Below are 19,323 nucleotides of genomic sequence, written 5' to 3'. Positions count from 1 at the left end.
TAATAACATGCCCTTGTGGACAACCTTACATTGGCAGCTCGAAAAGACCTTTGAAAGTCCGAATACAGGAACACTACCGAAACATCCATGGTACAGACACTAGACAGTCTCTAGTGGAACATTTCCTTCATCATCACAAAAACAACCTGAGTTTTACGTTCATTGGTCTGAAAAAACTGAAAATTCCCAAAAGAGGAGGAGACTTGGAACAGATGCTCCGTCGAGAAGAGAGCTCGCTAATCATTGGGATGGAAACTGTAACAAAGGGACTCAATCAAGAATATGAGTGGCATCACTGGTTGTAATTGACCCAATGTTGTAACTTGTGAGGCTGACACCATATTCTCTCTGTTGCAAACATAGGGCTGCATAAATCACTATGATTTCTAGACGATAGACCCTCCCAATTTTTCGGTATACGTGAGATACTGTAATGACAGCACGGACTATACCACCCACATATGAGACGGGATGCACAAAGATACCCAGGTGTATACACCTTGTTATATCCTCCAGTCACAGCCATCTGTATTTGCTCAGGTCTCTTTAATTTTTTCCCTTATGTAATTGCACCGGTACAATGGTATAATAGACTCTACACTTAAGATCTAGAGTCTTCTAAAAAAGGCCAATAGGGTCATATTAATTCAAAAACATCTCCCTGGCTACTCGAAACAAGTATTTGTTTCTATAAGCACTTTCAAGACTCATAGAGTAACAAGTAGCCCGAACCTCTATTCATGATGGACCGGCTTCTCATTCACCACTCATAAATGGCGCACGTTTCGCCGGGCCGCCCAATAATAATAAATAAAAAACCTTTTTCCATGCCCGAGGCTTAAAGCTCAAACAGCTTGTTCTTAATAACATGCTGTCGCTCCACTCGTTTATATTTAAACACAAAGGAGAACGCCTGTATGCCCAAATTCGTTAGTAAATTACCAACAATCTACCAATAAGATTCCGAAATGTAAGAGATCGGAAAATCTGCCCTAAATTCAGAACACTGTTTGGTCGGTCGCTTGCCATTTACAAATGGCGTCGGCTTTACAGTGCATACTAACGCACTTCTCTGATCTTTGCACCGGTTAAAATAAAAGTTTCTGCTGCATTCGAAATAGTGCTCTAAATTGGCAAAAAAACTGCTTCGCATACCTGATTTATAACCGCATGGAATTAAAATTATCAATAAATACTCTTGCTTAAAATTTATGACATATAAGTAAACCGGGAAGTAAATAGCTCCACTTCCGGGTCACCCCATTTAAATACCGGATCACCGCGTCTTGCAAGATGCGGAAGGACCTGACGCAGGGATCGCCATGCCGGGAAGATCGTAGACACGGAGGCATTAGCCTGAAAAGTAAGTGCGGTTTGACTACTCCTCTAACTATACGCTGAACTGCTCTCCGTAATCCCGTGTCTAACACGGGTGATTCCTTATCCCCGCCTCGAATAGAAACGTATGCAACTTGCCTTCCCCAATTTTGCGCCACTCCAGCAGACTATGCATGCTGGGGCTCGCCTGCTATCTCGTTTCTAACACCACCTTCACAAAAACGGCCCCCGTGTAGAGTTTTTTCGCGGTGTTCCAATACTAATACACCCGATGGCATGTCAGTCAGTTTCAGTCACATAATAGCCTGTTAACGGGTGGAGTATGTGGGGCGATTGGGCCTCGCCGGATCACTCTGATATATGCCCAGTTGAAAGATCCATTATTACTCCTGTCCACACTAAGACAATCATACAGACGCAACCCAGCTATTTAGTAACTTAGAGTACACATGTCTTAAATATGTCATAGAAATGCAAGAAAATGTGCCAAATGCATGAAAAGATTATGTATAAACAAGGAGGTCAATATTTATTTACATGAGCCGTTTTGATACACAATTAATCAACTTTCTCTGACTTTACATAGTAGATATTTCGCCTGACATAATGTCTTATTTAATATGTTACATACATGACTAGATGCCAATTCTATTGTACTTATGAACTGTTTTGCTTAAATTGACAGGAAATGTTTTTATTGAAGAACTTTATTTTTATATGAACAATGTACAAATCATGAAACAGGAACCTTGGATGTTACTTAACTGTAACGGCGGGTCAGGAATGGTCTGGACACTATGTCTTGGTAAGGAGGGTTTTATTTTAACATACAGTTTCTTTTTACGTAAGGTTAGTCTTTCTCTTGCAAAATCGGCAGGATCCGTGGTGCTGACTGTCGAGGGGTATTCCTTTCCTCTCCTACTTCTGGTGTCAGGATAGCGTTTCCTTCAGAGAGGCCTCTCTCAGTGGTTGTCCCCGGAAACTGTCGTAGCCACACACCTCCCGCGGGCGTGTGGCACGGCGCTGCGCGGTCTCGTTGGCCTCCTGGCACGTCTGCTTCAGTCAGGGCCTCTCTGCTTCCGTCCTCGTCGGCTTCTCGTCCTGGAGCGGCGGAATCCTCGTCTGCTTCTCGTCCTGGCGTGGAGAATACCTCGTCTGCTTCTCGTCCTGGCGTGGAGGATACCTCGTCTGCTTCTCGTCCTGGCGTGGCGTTTTCCTCGGCTTCTCCCGCACCTACTTCCCAGTCGGTGACGTCACACCCCGATCTCCAGAGTTCCGGGGCTTTAACCAATGCAGCGAAGGCCACGTCACGATGGGCAGTCCCGGCTTCCTGTTCCGTGGTCCAGTTAAAGGGGCCGCGTTGTATTTCTTGCGACGTGCTGTGCCAGGAAAAGGAATCGTCCTGTGAAGAAGGATTAACGACATCTTCATCATTTACTGACCACCAGGATACTTCTCTGCCTCCGCCCTCAGAGTTAGGTACTGTCCCGGTCACCTCGTTACACTCCTCCCCCCCTGGATTCTCCCGATCGGGGAGAAGGGGCGATCTAGACAAAAAGTCAGCGTTAGCATTGTCCCTCCCCTTGCGGTGTCTGATTACAAAAGAGAAGGGCTGCAAAAACAAGGACCACCTGAGAACCCTAGGATTGAGGGACAAATTCCGCTGCATCCATTGTAATGGCGCATGGTCTGTATAGAGTACAAAGGGACGACCTTCCAGATAATACCTTAGTTTATCCACGGCCCACCTAATAGCCAAACATTCCCGTTCAATAGTAGGGTATTTCCGCTCCCTGGGGTGCAGCTTGCGACTTAGGAATAACACCGGGTGTTCGATACCGTCTTCCCCTTCTTGGGACAGCACAGCACCAATCCCCACCTCAGAGGCATCAGTAGCTAGGGAGAACTCTTTGGTGAAGTCAGGAGGTATCAACACGGGATTGGAAGTGATCGCCTCTTTGAGGGCCTCAAACGCCTCCCTAGCCTCCTCTGATGGTCGTAACAGCTGTGAAGGCTTGGACGCTTTACTAAGGAGGTCTGTCAAGGGACTGGCTTTAGCAGCAAAGTTCTCAATGAAGCGTCTGTAGTAGCCTATAAGGCCTAAGAATCCTCTCAAATCCCTTTTGGAGGATGGAAAGGGGGTCTGCCTAATCGCCTTGATTTTCTCTTCTTGGGGAGCTATGACACCCTCACCGAGTAGAAATCCTAGGTACCTCACCTTGGGAAAGGCTGCTCGTGATTTTTTTGCGTTAACATGCAACCCTGCCTTATCAAGAGCTTGTAGGACGTTATGAACATGTCCCAAATGTTCCTTCCATGTCTTACTGAATATTACAATGTCGTCTAGATAGACGGAACAATACTGGTTCAGATCAGAGAGGACTCGGTTCATTAGCCTTTGAAAGGTGGCAGGTGCTCCGTGTAATCGAAAGGGTAGTACATTGAATTCGTAGAGCCCTTCCGCAGTAGAGAAGGCTGTTTTTTTCCTGTCCTCCTCTCTCAGTGGCACCTGCCAGTAACCTTTTGTAAGGTCCAGTGTAGTTATAAATTTTGCTTCTCCAATCCTTTCTACTAGCTCGTCCACTCTTGGTATAGGATAGGCATCAAAGGCCGATATGGCATTCAGAGCCCTAAAATCCATACAAAAACGAGTGGACCCATCAGGTTTTGGTATCATAACTATGGGGGATGACCAATCGCTATGAGAGGGCCTGATGACTCCCAACTTAAGCATTTCTTTGACTTCTTTTCGTACATCCTCTCTCCTAGCGGCCGGAATTCTATAAGGTCGCTGCTTGACTACCTTTCCCTCCACTGTCTGAATATGGTGTTCTGTCAGGTGAGTTAGGCCAGGGGTGTCCGAAAATATGGAGGAAAAGGGTCTGAGAGTCTGTAACAACCCCAACGTTTCTATTTTCGTTAGTTCTGGATTGATGGGCAACTGGTCTAAAGTACTTGGGGACTCGCAAACTGGTAGACCAAAATGGGCTGCTTTAGGAGGAGGACCGATCCATTTTTTAAGCAGGTTTATGTGAAAGGTTTGGGTTCTAGAGGGAGACAGTCGGACCCTGTAGGTGGTTCGACCTATCGTATCAATTACGGGGTAGGGTCCTAACCACTCGCTTTTAAACTTCTGAGTGGAAGAGGGTAGCAACACCAACACCCAATCTCCCTTGTCAAGCGTGCGCCACTTTTTCCCTTTGTCGTAGTAGAATTTTTGTTTTTGTTGTTTCTGTTCTGCATGGGAATAGGCCAAATCCCTAAGTTTCCCCAGTTTAGACTGCAGTTGCTGCGTATAGTCTAGGAGAGATCTTTGTTCCTCCAAGCCTTCCTGTTCCCAAGCCTCTTTGGTTATCTCTAATAGAGACCTGGGTTGCCTTCCGTATAACAACTCAAAGGATGAACATCCTAAACTACTCTGCACTTGTGCCCTTAATACATACAGGGCTAGTGGTAGAAGTTTGTCCCAATCCTTGTTTTCTACGGAAAGCATTTTATTCAAAGTGGTTTTCAATGAACGGTTATACCTCTCCACGAGGCCATCCGTCTGAGGATGATAAGCTGAGGTTTTAATTTGGTGGACATCCAACAGTTTACACACTTCCCTCATTAGTTTTGAAACAAATGGGGTCCCTTGATCGGTAAGGATTTCTTTTGGGAATCCTACTCTCGCGAACAACTCAACCATTTTGTCCGCTATATTCTTGGTGGTAGGAGCTTTTAATGCAAATGCTTCAGGAAACCTAGTATGATAATCAACTATGACCAGAGCATATGTATGCCCGCTGGTAGTGCGAGGTAATGGACCGATAAGGTCCATCCCCACCCTTTCAAACGGTTTTCCCATGAGTGGCATAGGTTGCATTGGGACAGCTTGAGGTCGTGTCAAGTTCTTTTTTTGGCAGATTGCACATTTCTTGCAAAACATTTCCGCCTCCTTGTAAAGTCCTGGCCAAAAAAAATGTCGTACGATGTTCTGGGTGGTTTTCTCTGCCCCCGAATGCCCTGCTGTAAGATGTGAATGAGCATAATAAAGTATCTGTTCACGAAAGGCAGATGGCACTACCAATTGAAGGTCATCCCCTGCCTTCCCTTCTCTGTACAATAAATCCTTTTGGATTATGAATCTGGGATATGTTGGGGAAGGGAGAGTTTGAGCAGCGTGGGCTGCTTCCCAAGCATTCAGTAGGGTGGAATCATTGGCCTGGGCAAAGCGGAAATTTCTATCCATAACCCAAGGTTCCTTTACCAGGTACGCGGTAGCTGTCTGTCGCTGTGCTGACAATTTATCTTGGAATAGAGTCATAAAGTCGGGGTTATCAACGCCCAGAATGATATCTTCAGGCAGTGTGGATATGACCCCTACTTTGACTTTCACCGGGGGTCTATTCTGGGGTTCTATGACCAACCGCGCTACCGGATAAGGACGTACATCACCGTGCACGCATCTTATGTGCACTTTCTCATTAGGTATAATCTGGGTAGGTTGAACCAATTTCTCTTGTATTACTGATTGCCGGCACCCTGAGTCTAGCAACCCCCTTATATTGGTGTTGTTGATCCTAATACGTACATAGAAGGAGGGACCCATTTCTGCTGAGTACATGACCGCTCGGGGAATGTAGCCGACCTCCATGGGCTCCTCTGTCGGTTTTTTCTTTGGACACATCCGAGCGATGTGTCCCCACTCCCCACAATCAAAACATTGGGGTCCTTTAAAGGGAACGTTATCCAGCCTCAACGGTTTTGGTCTGGCAGGAGGGGGTATCTCCTGTTTCTTTTTTTCACTTCTCAGGTTTACCGCCAGTTTGCTGTTTTTCTCAGAGTCCCAAGCAAAAGTTCTGGGTTGAGCTCGTGCATAATTGGTAGCCATTTCAATCGCTTGGGCCACCGTTAATCCAGAGTGTTGGCGTAGCCACCTTTGAGTTCCGTAAGGCAACGCCTCCATGAATTGTTCTAAGACTATGCTGTCCATAACGTCCTCTTTGCTTCTTTGGCCGGGCTGTAACCATTTTTCGGCCGCCATTTTTAGTCTTAGATACAAGGTTTTGGGATTTTCCCCTGCTACTCCTCTTTCCTTTCTAAAGCGGACCCGATAGGCCTCGGGATCTAATCCCAGGTGATCCAAGATAACTCCCTTAATTGTTCCATAAGGTGTATTTCCAGCATGATTTGCCACCTGGTAAGCGGCCTGAGCTTCCCCAGTCAACAAAGGAGCTAAAAAAAATGGCCATTTCTCTGGGGGCCATCCACACGCTTGAGCAGCTCTCTCAAAGTTTGAGAGGAAGGCTTCAGGGTCCTCCCCAGGAACATATTTTTGTAGCGATACTCCGGAAGGATGGGGACTTCCGGCCCTACGCTCGCCTCCCACTACTGGGGTTTGGGCTACCTTCTGTAGACCTTCTATCTGGGCGGTAAGAGCGGTCTTGAATAGTTCTCTGTCTGCGTCGGCTACAGAGATCTGATTTTTTATGGCCCATTCCAATTTGTCCTGTCCTTCGATTAAATGTTTAATGACTTGATCCATCAGGGTCTGCTGGTGGGGGTCAGGCAATCCCACTTCTGACACCACTTGTAACGGCGGGTCAGGAATGGTCTGGACACTATGTCTTGGTAAGGAGGGTTTTATTTTAACATACAGTTTCTTTTTACGTAAGGTTAGTCTTTCTCTTGCAAAATCGGCAGGATCCGTGGTGCTGACTGTCGAGGGGTATTCCTTTCCTCTCCTACTTCTGGTGTCAGGATAGCGTTTCCTTCAGAGAGGCCTCTCTCAGTGGTTGTCCCCGGAAACTGTCGTAGCCACACACCTCCCGCGGGCGTGTGGCACGGCGCTGCGCGGTCTCGTTGGCCTCCTGGCACGTCTGCTTCAGTCAGGGCCTCTCTGCTTCCGTCCTCGTCGGCTTCTCGTCCTGGAGCGGCGGAATCCTCGTCTACTTCTCGTCCTGGCGTGGAGAATACCTCGTCTGCTTCTCGTCCTGGCGTGGAGGATACCTCGTCTGCTTCTCGTCCTGGCGTGGCGTTTTCCTCGGCTTCTCCCGCACCTACTTCCCAGTCGGTGACGTCACACCCCGATCTCCAGAGTTCCGGGGCTTTAACCAATGCAGCGAAGGCCACGTCACGATGGGCAGTCCCGGCTTCCTGTTCCGTGGTCCAGTTAAAGGGGCCGCGTTGTATTTCTTGCGACGTGCTGTGCCAGGAAAAGGAATCGTCCTGTGAAGAAGGATTAACGACATCTTCATCATTTACTGACCACCAGGATACTTCTCTGCCTCCGCCCTCAGAGTTAGGTACTGTCCCGGTCACCTCGTTACATTAACCTACTTAGGTATTATGACTGCATCTTATTGTTTACATTGCTTATGACTTCACTTATATTTTTCTGTGCCTTAACACTTTGGGAGTCTTTCTTTGTCCTGACCATTTGAACAGAGTGATACTCCATCTTCACACTGCTGTTCACGCTCACTCAACTCTTGCTTTTTGGTAAATCAGCACTATTAAATCATCCATGACTCTCTTCCGATTCTTGCTTCACGGTCCCTTATGGGACTTTTCCTGATCACTGCATTTTTTACTTAGGCACCAATATTCTTTAAGCACAGATATCGTTTCTTTAGGCGTCTTGGTATTAAAGAATTAATCTAATCATTCTCACACACTTGGTGTTCTTCGGGTTCTTTCTTGGGGTCAACTGCTCTTAGACCACATCATTTTAAAAACTTTTCTCTTATCCCTCTTCAACAGCCTTGAAAAAGCCCCGGCGCAAATCGCCAAGAGGGGCGAAACACGTGTCGGCTGTCCTTGTTGTTTGATAAAAAATAAAGATACCTTGCTGCAAACGGAATTGTCTCTGGTCCTCATATTATGAGCTGAAAGAAAACGGATATTAATCCTGGCAAACAAAACCAATTTTATGTGGAGATCACACTTACAACTTCCAGAATCTGTTTCCCCAAACCTGAAGCCCAAGAGGTCCAGAGCTTCGAGTGTGTCTCCATCCACCAACTAACCTCACTTATCTAAGTGTTGTTTAAAGCCTAGAAATCCTTGGGCCTCTGCTACCTTATCCACATTGTAATACATGGATCTCCAAGGCTTAAACAACTGATTCTTCTACAAGCTACAGATCAACTGCAAAAGAACTTTACCATTTTGGTCTTCAAAACAAAGCAATAAACAATGGCATCCTATAACTCAAGACGTGACAGACGAAATGACAGACTTGAAGCAGCATTTGACCCCACAGGCGCGACCATAAGTCGAACACCCAGCTCCACTAACCTAACCTCTGCTAAAAGCACTTTTCAGGCTTTGGAAAAAGTTGCAAAGAAGGAAACCTCTAAATGGTGGGAGGTAGCATCCCTCAAAAAATATCTGGAACATAATCTGATCCCACGGGGTTTGCGCATTTTGATCTTTCCTCCAATCGAAACTACTGCTCCCGAAAAACTACAACTATGGGAAGACAACCTTCGCACTGCCTCCAACAACATGATTAGGCAACTAATCGACATTGCGATGGAAGAGTATGAAACCAACAAAAAAGAAGTTGACAACTTATCCAAACGAATCGAGGATGCAAATTGGGGTGAAATCACAACAAAAAACTATGAGATTCTGAACAAATTCCTTGACGAATTCGAGGAAGACATCATCCAAAGGAAAAATCGGAAATTCAGGCGCGATCTGCAAGACTACCAACAGGGGAGAGTGTACACCTTTGCACAAAAATATGACAATATCAATACCTCTACAACAAATAATACGACAAACGAACCTATACAGACACCACCATCATCTGAGGCAGGGTCAGTAGAAAATCTATCCCTATCGTCCAACTTGAGACCGCAGGTAAATTTTCGGGAGGAGGTTCAACGACACCGCCTAGGCAATATACAAGACAACCGATCACGACCACCAAATCTGGGCACACCGAAACCCAATACACCGGGTGTACAAACCAGGGCAAGGAAAAGGGAACAACATCTAACCAAAATATAACTAATAACCTGGTACTCAACTTATCCACGACCACCTTGTCTGATACACACAATCAAATCCTTAACAAAGGACTGTCCTTTTGCCCAACTGCCCAATGGGACCTAGTGAAAACCAAAATAGATCTTTTTAAATTCACTAGAAGACTGAAATTACATTCCTTCTTTCAAGATAATCCGAAAAGACGGACGACAACCAATCACAACAACTTAACTAGTGACTTGTCTGCACAAGACCTGGAAAACAGTAACCTCCTCTTACATTTATCCTCTGACGAAATACCAGATGATTTAGAATCTCTCACCACAACTGCAGACGAACTTGGTATTGACATCTACCATACCAAACCGAACCCTTTGAAGAAGAAATCAAGATTCACCCCGTCATTACCAGCTGGCAATTCGATCGATATGTTTTTCTCCAAAGTAACCGAAGATTTGACTAAGGAATTTGACAAGTACAAAGCCAAGCAGAAATACATCCCGAAAAATATAACAACTAAGGAAAGATTGGCCTTGGCAGAAATACGACAAAATAAGGACCTGACAGTGAAAGAAGCAGACAAGGGGGGAAATGTAGTTATCCTCAACACTTCAGATTACCTCCTAGAAGCACAACGCCAACTGGATGACAACACTTGTTACCAAGTTTTAGACAAGAATCCCACCCAACAAATTCAAGAGAGATTATCTGCATTACTTGACCTATGGTATGAAAAAGGCCTGCTTAGCATAGAAGAAAAGAACCTTCTATACATCAAAAATCCAGTTGTACCAACCCTGTACTTGCTACCCAAGGTGCACAAACCTGGACGAATACCAAAGGGAAGACCCATAATTGCTGGCATCGATTCTGTTTGCTCTAATCTAGGAGCTTTCATTGATGCAGAGCTACAGCCCTTAATGAAAGCCCTTCCGTCCTTCATCAGGGACACAAAGGATGTACTGCAAAAACTGGACAACATAACATGGCAGGAAGATTTCTTTCTCATTGCAATAGACATTACTAGTCTATATACCTCAATAAAACACTCAGATGGTATAGCTGCTACTAGGAAATACCTGCAAACCCGTTCAGTTCATCTAACGGCACGTAACAGAATGATCCTCGACTTCCTCGAATTCTGCCTATTCAACAACTATTTTCTCTTTAATGGAAAATACTACCTACAACTGCGGGGGACGGCAATGGGGGCAAAATTTGCACCCCCATATGCCTGCCTCCTGATGGGAATGGTCGAACAACATTGGCTGTGGCAAGAAAGACCAGAAGAAGTGACAGACAACATAATAATGTGGGGTCGTTACATTGACGACATCCTAATGATCTGGCAAGGGACTGAGGACAAACTAAGATCATTTATCAAATCCATGTCACCAAACCAATGGGGTATCGAAATTACACACAACATTTCCAAAACAGAAATTGAATTCTTGGACCTGTCTATCTATATTTCTGAGAACCAACTACACACCAAAATGTACAGAAAACCAACTTCTGCAAATTCCATCCTACATGCCACCAGCAGCCATCCTGCGCATACCATCACTAACATTCCAGGAGGGGAATTCAGACGAGCACGCACGAACTGTAGCTCTGTAGAGGAGTATGAAAACCACTCTGCAAGCATAACTGAACGTCTGAGACAAAGAGGCTATAAAGAAAAACAACTCACCAAAGCAGCCATTAAATTTAAAACATCAGACAGACAGAGCCTACTGCATAACAATCAACCGCAAGAGAAAAAACAAACCATCCGCTTCACAACGGAATACAACAGCGGGCAACAACATATTCGTAAGGCCTTACAAAAACATTGGCATTTGTTGAAAGACAACCCAACTCTGTCCGACACAATACAAGACAAACCCCAGATGGGCTTCTCACGCAGTAAAAATCTAAGAGACATGATCTGCCCATCCTTTCTCGACATCCAACCAAAACCTAGAATGTTTCCTCCACAGACTATGGGCTTCTACACATGTATGAACTGTTCGATCTGTAAACTGGGCAAATCTAGAACCAAAGAGGTCCAAATCAACGGCTCCAAATACAGGATCAGAGACCTCATTAACTGTGAAAGTACCTATGTTATTTACCTAATAACATGCCCTTGTGGACAACCTTACATTGGCAGCTCGAAAAGACCTTTGAAAGTCCGAATACAGGAACACTACCGAAACATCCATGGTACAGACACTAGACAGTCTCTAGTGGAACATTTCCTTCATCATCACAAAAACAACCTGAGTTTTACGTTCATTGGTCTGAAAAAACTGAAAATTCCCACAAGAGGAGGAGACTTGGAACAGATGCTCCGTCGAGAAGAGAGCTCGCTAATCATTGGGATGGAAACTGTAACAAAGGGACTCAATCAAGAATATGAGTGGCATCACTGGTTGTAATTGACCCAATGTTGTAACTTGTGAGGCTGACACCATATTCTCTCTGTTGCAAACATAGGGCTGCATAAATCACTATGATTTCTAGACAATAGACCCTCCCAATTGTTCGGTATACGTGAGATACTGTAATGACAGCACGGACTATACCACCCACATATGAGACGGGATGCACAAAGATACCCAGGTGTATACACCTTGTTATATCCTCCAGTCACAGCCATCTGTATTTGCTCAGGTCTCTTTAATTTTTTCCCTTATGTAATTGCACCGGTATAATGGTATAATAGACTCTACACTTAAGATCTAGAGTCTTCTAAAAAAGGCCAATAGGGTCATATTAATTCAAAAACATCTCCCTGGCTACTCGAAACAAGTATTTGTTTCTATAAGCACTTTCAAGACTCATAGCCGGGTCTGGTGGCTCAGTGGACTAATGCGTCCACTGCAGGGGCCTGTGTTCGACCTCATGGTCACAGGTTCAAATCCCGGCGGGTCCACTCAGCCTTTCATCCATCTGAGGTCGATAAAATGAGTACCATTGAGTTGGGTAACAATAAACATCTGTTATTCAGCGCCAAGAAACCGCTAGGTGAACGTGCGCTTTACAAATACACATGTTATGTTTATGTTATGTTATAGAGTAACAAGTAGCCCGAACCTCTATTCATGATGGACCGGCTTCTCATTCACCACTCATAAATGGCGCACGTTTCGCCGGGCCGCCCAATAATAATAAATAAAAAACCTTTTTCCATGCCCGAGGCTTAAAGCTCAAACAGCTTGTTCTTAATAACATGCTGTCGCTCCACTCGTTTATATTTAAACACAAAGGAGAACGCCTGTATGCCCAAATTCGTTAGTAAATTACCAACAATCTACCAATAAGATTCCGAAATGTAAGAGATCGGAAAATCTGCCCTAAATTCAGAACACTGTTTGGTCGGTCGCTTGCCATTTACAAATGGCGTCGGCTTTACAGTGCATACTAACGCACTTCTCTGACCTTTGCACCGGTTAAAATAAAAGTTTCTGCTGCATTCGAAATAGTGCTCTAAATTGGCAAAAAAACTGCTTCGCATACCTGATTTATAACCGCATGGAATTAAAATTATCAATAAATACTCTTGCTTAAAATTTATGACATATAAGTAAACCGGGAAGTAAATAGCTCCACTTCCGGGTCACCCCATTTAAATACCGGATCACCGCGTCTTGCAAGATGCGGAAGGACCTGACGCAGGGATCGCCATGCCGGGAAGATCGTAGACACGGAGGCATTAGCCTGAAAAGTAAGTGCGGTTTGACTACTCCTCTAACTATACGCTGAACTGCTCTCCGTAATCCCGTGTCTAACACGGGTGATTCCTTATCCCCGCCTCGAATAGAAACGTATGCAACTTGCCTTCCCCAATTTTGCGCCACTCCAGCAGACTATGCATGCTGGGGCTCGCCTGCTATCTCGTTTCTAACACCACCTTCACAAAAACGGCCCCCGTGTAGAGTTTTTTCGCGGTGTTCCAATACTAATACACCCGATGGCATGTCAGTCAGTTTCAGTCACATAATAGCCTGTTAACGGGTGGAGTATGTGGGGCGATTGGGCCTCGCCGGATCACTCTGATATATGCCCAGTTGAAAGATCCATTATTACTCCTGTCCACACTAAGACAATCATACAGACGCAACCCAGCTATTTAGTAACTTAGAGTACACATGTCTTAAATATGTCATAGAAATGCAAGAAAATGTGCCAAATGCATGAAAAGATTATGTATAAACAAGGAGGTCAATATTTATTTACATGAGCCGTTTTGATACACAATTAATCAACTTTCTCTGACTTTACATAGTAGATATTTCGCCTGACATAATGTCTTATTTAATATGTTACATACATGACTAGATGCCAATTCTATTGTACTTATGAACTGTTTTGCTTAAATTGACAGGAAATGTTTTTATTGAAGAACTTTATTTTTATATGAACAATGTACAAATCATGAAACAGGAACCTTGGATGTGACTTAACCTACTTAGGTATTATGACTGCATCTTATTGTTTACATTGCTTATGACTTCACTTATATTTTTCTGTGCCTTAACACTTTGGGAGTCTTTCTTTGTCCTGACCATTTGAACAGAGTGATACTCCATCTTCACACTGCTGTTCACGCTCACTCAACTCTTGCTTTTTGGTAAATCAGCACTATTAAATCATCCATGACTCTCTTCTGATTTTTGCTTCACGGTCCCTTATGGGACTTTTCCTGATCACTGCATTTTTTACTTAGGCACCAATATTCTTTAAGCACAGATATCGTTTCTTTAGGCGTCTTGGTATTAAAGAATTAATCTAATCATTCTCACACACTTGGTGTTCTTCGGGTTCTTTCTTGGGGTCAACTGCTCTTAGACCACATCATTTTAAAAACTTTTCTCTTATCCCTCTTCAACAGCCTTGAAAAAGCCCCGGCGCAAATCGCCAAGAGGGGCGAAACACGTGTCGGCTGTCCTTGTTGTTTGATAAAAAATAAAGATACCTTGCTGCAAACGGAATTGTCTCTGGTCCTCATATTATGAGCTGAAAGAAAACGGATATTAATCCTGGCAAACAAAACCAATTTTATGTGGAGATCACACTTACAACTTCCAGAAGCAGGTCTCTCAGGTGTGGTTTGATGAGGCTGTCCCGCGGTATGTCGAGGATCAGGCAAGCAGAGGCAATCTGTATGTGTTGTAGGCATTTCAGGAGTTTGGCTGAGGCTCCTATGTCGAGGGCATTTCCGTAGTCCAGCCTGCTGCTGACGAGGGCCTGGGTGACTGTTCTTCTTGTTTCAGTGGGGATCCACCTGTAGATCTTGCGGAGCATGCGGAGGGTGTTGAAGAAGGAGGAGGAGACGGCGTTGACTTAGTTGGTCATGGAGAGTGTTGAGTCGAGTATAAACCCTAGGTTGCGTGCGTGGTTGGTGGGTGTTGGTGCTGCTCCAAGTACGGACGGCCACCTGGAGTCGTCCCAGGCTGAGAGGGTGGAGCAGAGGATGAGGAGCTCTGGCTTGCCGAGTTCAGCTTCAGACGGCTGATCTTCATCCACTCGGCGATGGCTGTCATTCCTTCCTGGAGGTTGGTTTTGGCATTGAGGGGGTTCTTCGTGAGGGAGAGGATCCGCTGGGTATTGTTGGTGAAGGAGATGATGTTGAGGTCCTGCAGTCGGGTGACGTGGGTGAGCGGTGCCATGTAGACATTGAACAGTGTCGGCTGACGGTTGATCCTTGGGGTACGCCGCATATGATCACCTAGGCTTCGTAACAGAAAGGGGGGAGGCGGATACTCTGGGTTCTACCCAAGAGAAAGGAGATGCTCCATTCCAGAGCCTTGTTTCGGATTCCTGCGTCATGGAGGCGTGTGTGTAGGGTGCGGTGGCAGACAGTGTCGAAGGCAGCTGATAGGTCCAGAAGGATGAGAGCTGTTGTTTTGCCGTTGTCCCACAGGGTCCTGATGTCATCGGTGGCGACAATGCTGGCAGTCTCAGTACTGTGGTTGCTGCGGAACCCGAACTGGGATGGGTACGCAATGTTGTTCTCCTTGAGGTACCAGGTCAGCTGTCTGTTGACGGTCTTCACGATGACCTTCTATGGGAACGGAAGTAGAGACATTGGCCGGACGTTCTTGAGGTCCCTCGGATCCGCCTTGGGTTTCTTCAGTAAGGCATTGATCTCGGCGTGCTTCCAGCTCTCTGAGAAGGTCGCGGTTTTGAAGGAGACGTTGATGGATTTGCAGAGATGGGGTACAATGGTGGCGCTAGCGTTGTTGAAGATGTGGTGTGGGCATGGGTCTGACAGAGATCCGGAGTGGATGGTGTTCATGATTTTGATTGTGTCGTCATCGTTGATATGAAATCTCTCACACATCACCCACATCAAAAAAACTGTACTTAAAAAATATGTTTAAGAATTGTTCAAGGTCACAGCGGCAAGACTCTGCAGAACACAGCTAGCTCTACCAGGGGCCCGCTGAATGGCTGAGACCCTAATCCAGGGGTTACTTTGCTCATGCTTTACTCGGTGCCAAGCTAAGCTTTCTTATCAGTTCTTTGGTGTTTTGTCTTGAGTATATGACATTCATGGCACTCCTTATACTATTCGAGTGATGGGACAAACAGGGTGCTGTTCCATGTGAATTTAATCATTTAATCCACTGACTCCAAAATGGGTACTGTAGTCACTGAACCCCCTGAGGTAAGGGGGAAGATCTCCAGAAGAAGAGGACAATTTAAATATGTTTTCCAAAGAATCTGTAAATAATTCCACAGTTATGGCAGATGGACAGACAGACAGACAGTCTGACAGACAGACAGATAGTCTGACAGACAGTAATGTTACCACACTGGACATGATTGAGTCATGACGGCAAAAGATATGCAGTCCTTTGTTTGTGTGTTTTTCAATACAGGTCCACGTCCCATTCCTATGGGCACTAGTGATGTATGTTCTCCAGACTCGAAGGATCCTTACCTGTCTCGTTTGAAATCTCACCAGCAGTGCAGGGAACACAGTCAAAGCAGCAGACAGGCCATCCTTTCCTCACAGACTGTCTGAACCCGGGGAGGCAGCTCTCACTGCAGAAGGAACTGGGAGCCTGGGGAAAAGAAGAGATACAGAGTGAAGAGTGCAGTGCAACTAGCTATATAATATCTAGGCTGATGGTGTGTTTATGAATTCTTTTATAGATACCTCTGATGAAGGGAAATAACCCGAAATGCAATAGCTGAATTAAAAAAAAAGTTGTGACATGCAGAAACATCTCCTGTTTATGAACATCTTGATTTTGAATAGTGGAATGAGTACAATAAATTGATGAAAAATGGGAAAGGTGAAACGTGAAAAGTGATTGAGTAAATAATGTGGATGAAATGAAGAATAGAGAAATAAAATGGATTTATTTGATTCCTTAGCAATGGATATGGCTGTGCAGCTGGAGAGGGATCGCAAAAAGGTCCCAGTGTGTCTGGGGTATGTAGGACCATGTAAAATGAAGCAGATTTGTTTGTAATGTCCTGGGGATGGGTGAGGGTCTCGCCAGATGCCAGCTTCATGGCTGGTATAGCCATGGCTGGTTCACGCTGGCAGAGTTGTGCTGCTAGCAGCCTCCCTGCCTTTTACATCTGCTTGTAATTTCTCTCTTCATCCTCTGCAAGGCATACTCCGCCTTGGTTGTAAAGAGACTATTTAGAGCAATCTTGGCCTATTCAAGTGATTTGCGATGTTGTGGAGAAGGATGCATGGAATATAAGGGAGTATATGTCCTAATGCCAGCTTCAAGCGTTTTTTGCTTAGCTGTGTTTTGCTTGATAGCTTGTGCTGCATCCTGCATAAGTTGGTCACATTGAGTAGCCCTTGCGGCAGCCCATAAGGTCCTACTACTTTCAACTGAACCATTGTTATTGGTGAGGTATTCATTGATATGTGTCTGCAAGTGAGATTTGGCATAGGGGTTCGATATCACTGGGTGTTCATCCACCAGGGCTTGCGACCAGGACTGGTCAGTCCCAGTTCCAGGGAGAGGAGGACGGGGAGGTGATCAGAGTGGGCTGCTTCCTGGATTTGGGATTCCTGAGTGAGCTGCACCACCCTTTGGGAAATGAGGAAGTGATCCATCCGAGTAAGCGTGCCGTGAGTCGGGGAGGCAAAGGTGTAATCTGTACCTGTGGGGTGGCTCATACACCAATGGTCCACCAACCCATTATACTGCATCACATTTTCTATCAGAGCCATGTCTGCTGCATTGTCCTTGCCCAGGATCCCTCGCTAGGTTCAAGCCCCCTCCTATAAGGAGTTGTGAGACTGAGGAAATATAAATTTTATGGTCAAGTTGTGTTCCCTAGCGCGTACCCCACCGTCTCCATGTACCAGCTTAAAGTGCATGTAACTTCCCTCCTATGCCAGCTATGAAGACGCAAATACATTTGCGTCCAACGTTAACATGTCCTCTTTCAGACCCACCCTGAATGGGTTAATTAGTCCGTTCCTAAGTATGCTATGCCAACGTCTTTTTGTAATGTACCTTACACGTTTTTCTGCTCTGGCAAAGTAGGCCCTGAATTTCGGCCATCGAGCCTTTTTTCTGGCTTCTGACTCTGAAAGCCTCAGCCCAGGCTGCCTCTGTACCCGTGAACTCTGACTTACTTCCAGCGCGTCCCACCGCGCTCAGCTCAGCCTGCTGCCTGCCAAGACTGACTATAACCTTCGGGTTATCTGTTCCGCTCCTCGAAAATACATTCCTGCCTACTAGCTTCAGTAAACATCCCCCTCAGCTACAGAGCCAAAGGGCCGACCTGTCTCAGTGCAAGTAATTCATAGCCTCTGTTACCATGCTCCCATGGAAGGCCCCATGCCCCACGCTTCTCATGCAGACACTTAGGCGCTTATACACGCACTCACAGTCAGTATAGAATAGCTTCTGCCCCAGAGACCTTTCCGTCCAGATAATAAGGTTCCCAAACATCAGATATCAGATACGATAGAAGTACGAGTTGATCTGACATGCCAGACTTCTGTCTCTTTCCGTCAGTGTAAATGTCAAGTCCCCTGCACCCTCCAGTTTCACGTCAATCATACGTCATGCAGCTGCGCGCGCATCCAAGCTTCCGATTTCTGCTGACATTGCAACATTTCTGTTAGTGCCACCCCTTTTGTGACACCTACCTGTGACGTTTCTAGCACACACCTCCAGTTCACGCCTAGTCCACGCCTTCTGATTACGTACTAGTAACACGTGGATACTGTTATCTTGTCTTCTCTCAGCTGTTACGCCTCCTATATTGGTTTCTATGGTGTAAATTAAGTATATAAGCTATGTACTGTCAATAAAATGTAGCGCGCTCTATCCCTTCTTCCACCCCTGTGGTGGGAAGAACATGATATCTTGGTCTTGACCATTCCTTTTTGAGGAATAAAACCCCTAAGAACTCTAACACCACGGACTCTGGTTCTTTCTTTCCGACTTGAGTTATAATTGATTAAGTACTTACCTGCATAGAAATTTCGACGGTAAATTATATATTTACATCAAGACCCCAAATTCTGTCAGAACCTGGTTGAGTTGCAGTAAAAGTTATTTTTAGGCTCCCATCGGAGCATATACAGACCCAAAACATATAAGATGGTCACCTAGTCGGTATCAGGTATAAAGCAGATGGCACTGTTGGAGCGCAGGAGGGGGCTGTATGGAGAGGGCAGGTGTATGTGCAAGTATTACAACTGGTTTCGCCTATCAGACAGATAATAGAACAGGTAACGTTATTGGAGCAATACAAAGGACACCAATAAATGGTGTGGAAAATGCAAACCATCTTCCTATCGATGCCCAGGCTGCTGGCGCAAACCGCCTTAGTTCCCATGTTGAGTAATTACCAAAATAAAGAGACGGGCGCTGGAGCAGGAATCAAGAGCAGAGTTTATTACTCATGAGGAGAGCCAGTCATTTCGGACACGAAACACAGTGTCTTTCGGGAGGTGCTCTAACAAGTGAGCTGAGACTCTGGCTTTTTATACTCTACAGAACACATGATAACACAATCAGGACG

Source organism: Lissotriton vulgaris, chromosome 4_1, assembly GCF_964263255.1.
Source record: "Lissotriton vulgaris chromosome 4_1, aLisVul1.2, whole genome shotgun sequence".
Taxonomy (NCBI): domain Eukaryota; kingdom Metazoa; phylum Chordata; class Amphibia; order Caudata; family Salamandridae; genus Lissotriton; species Lissotriton vulgaris.
Note: the sequence above shows the minus strand (reverse complement) of the source record.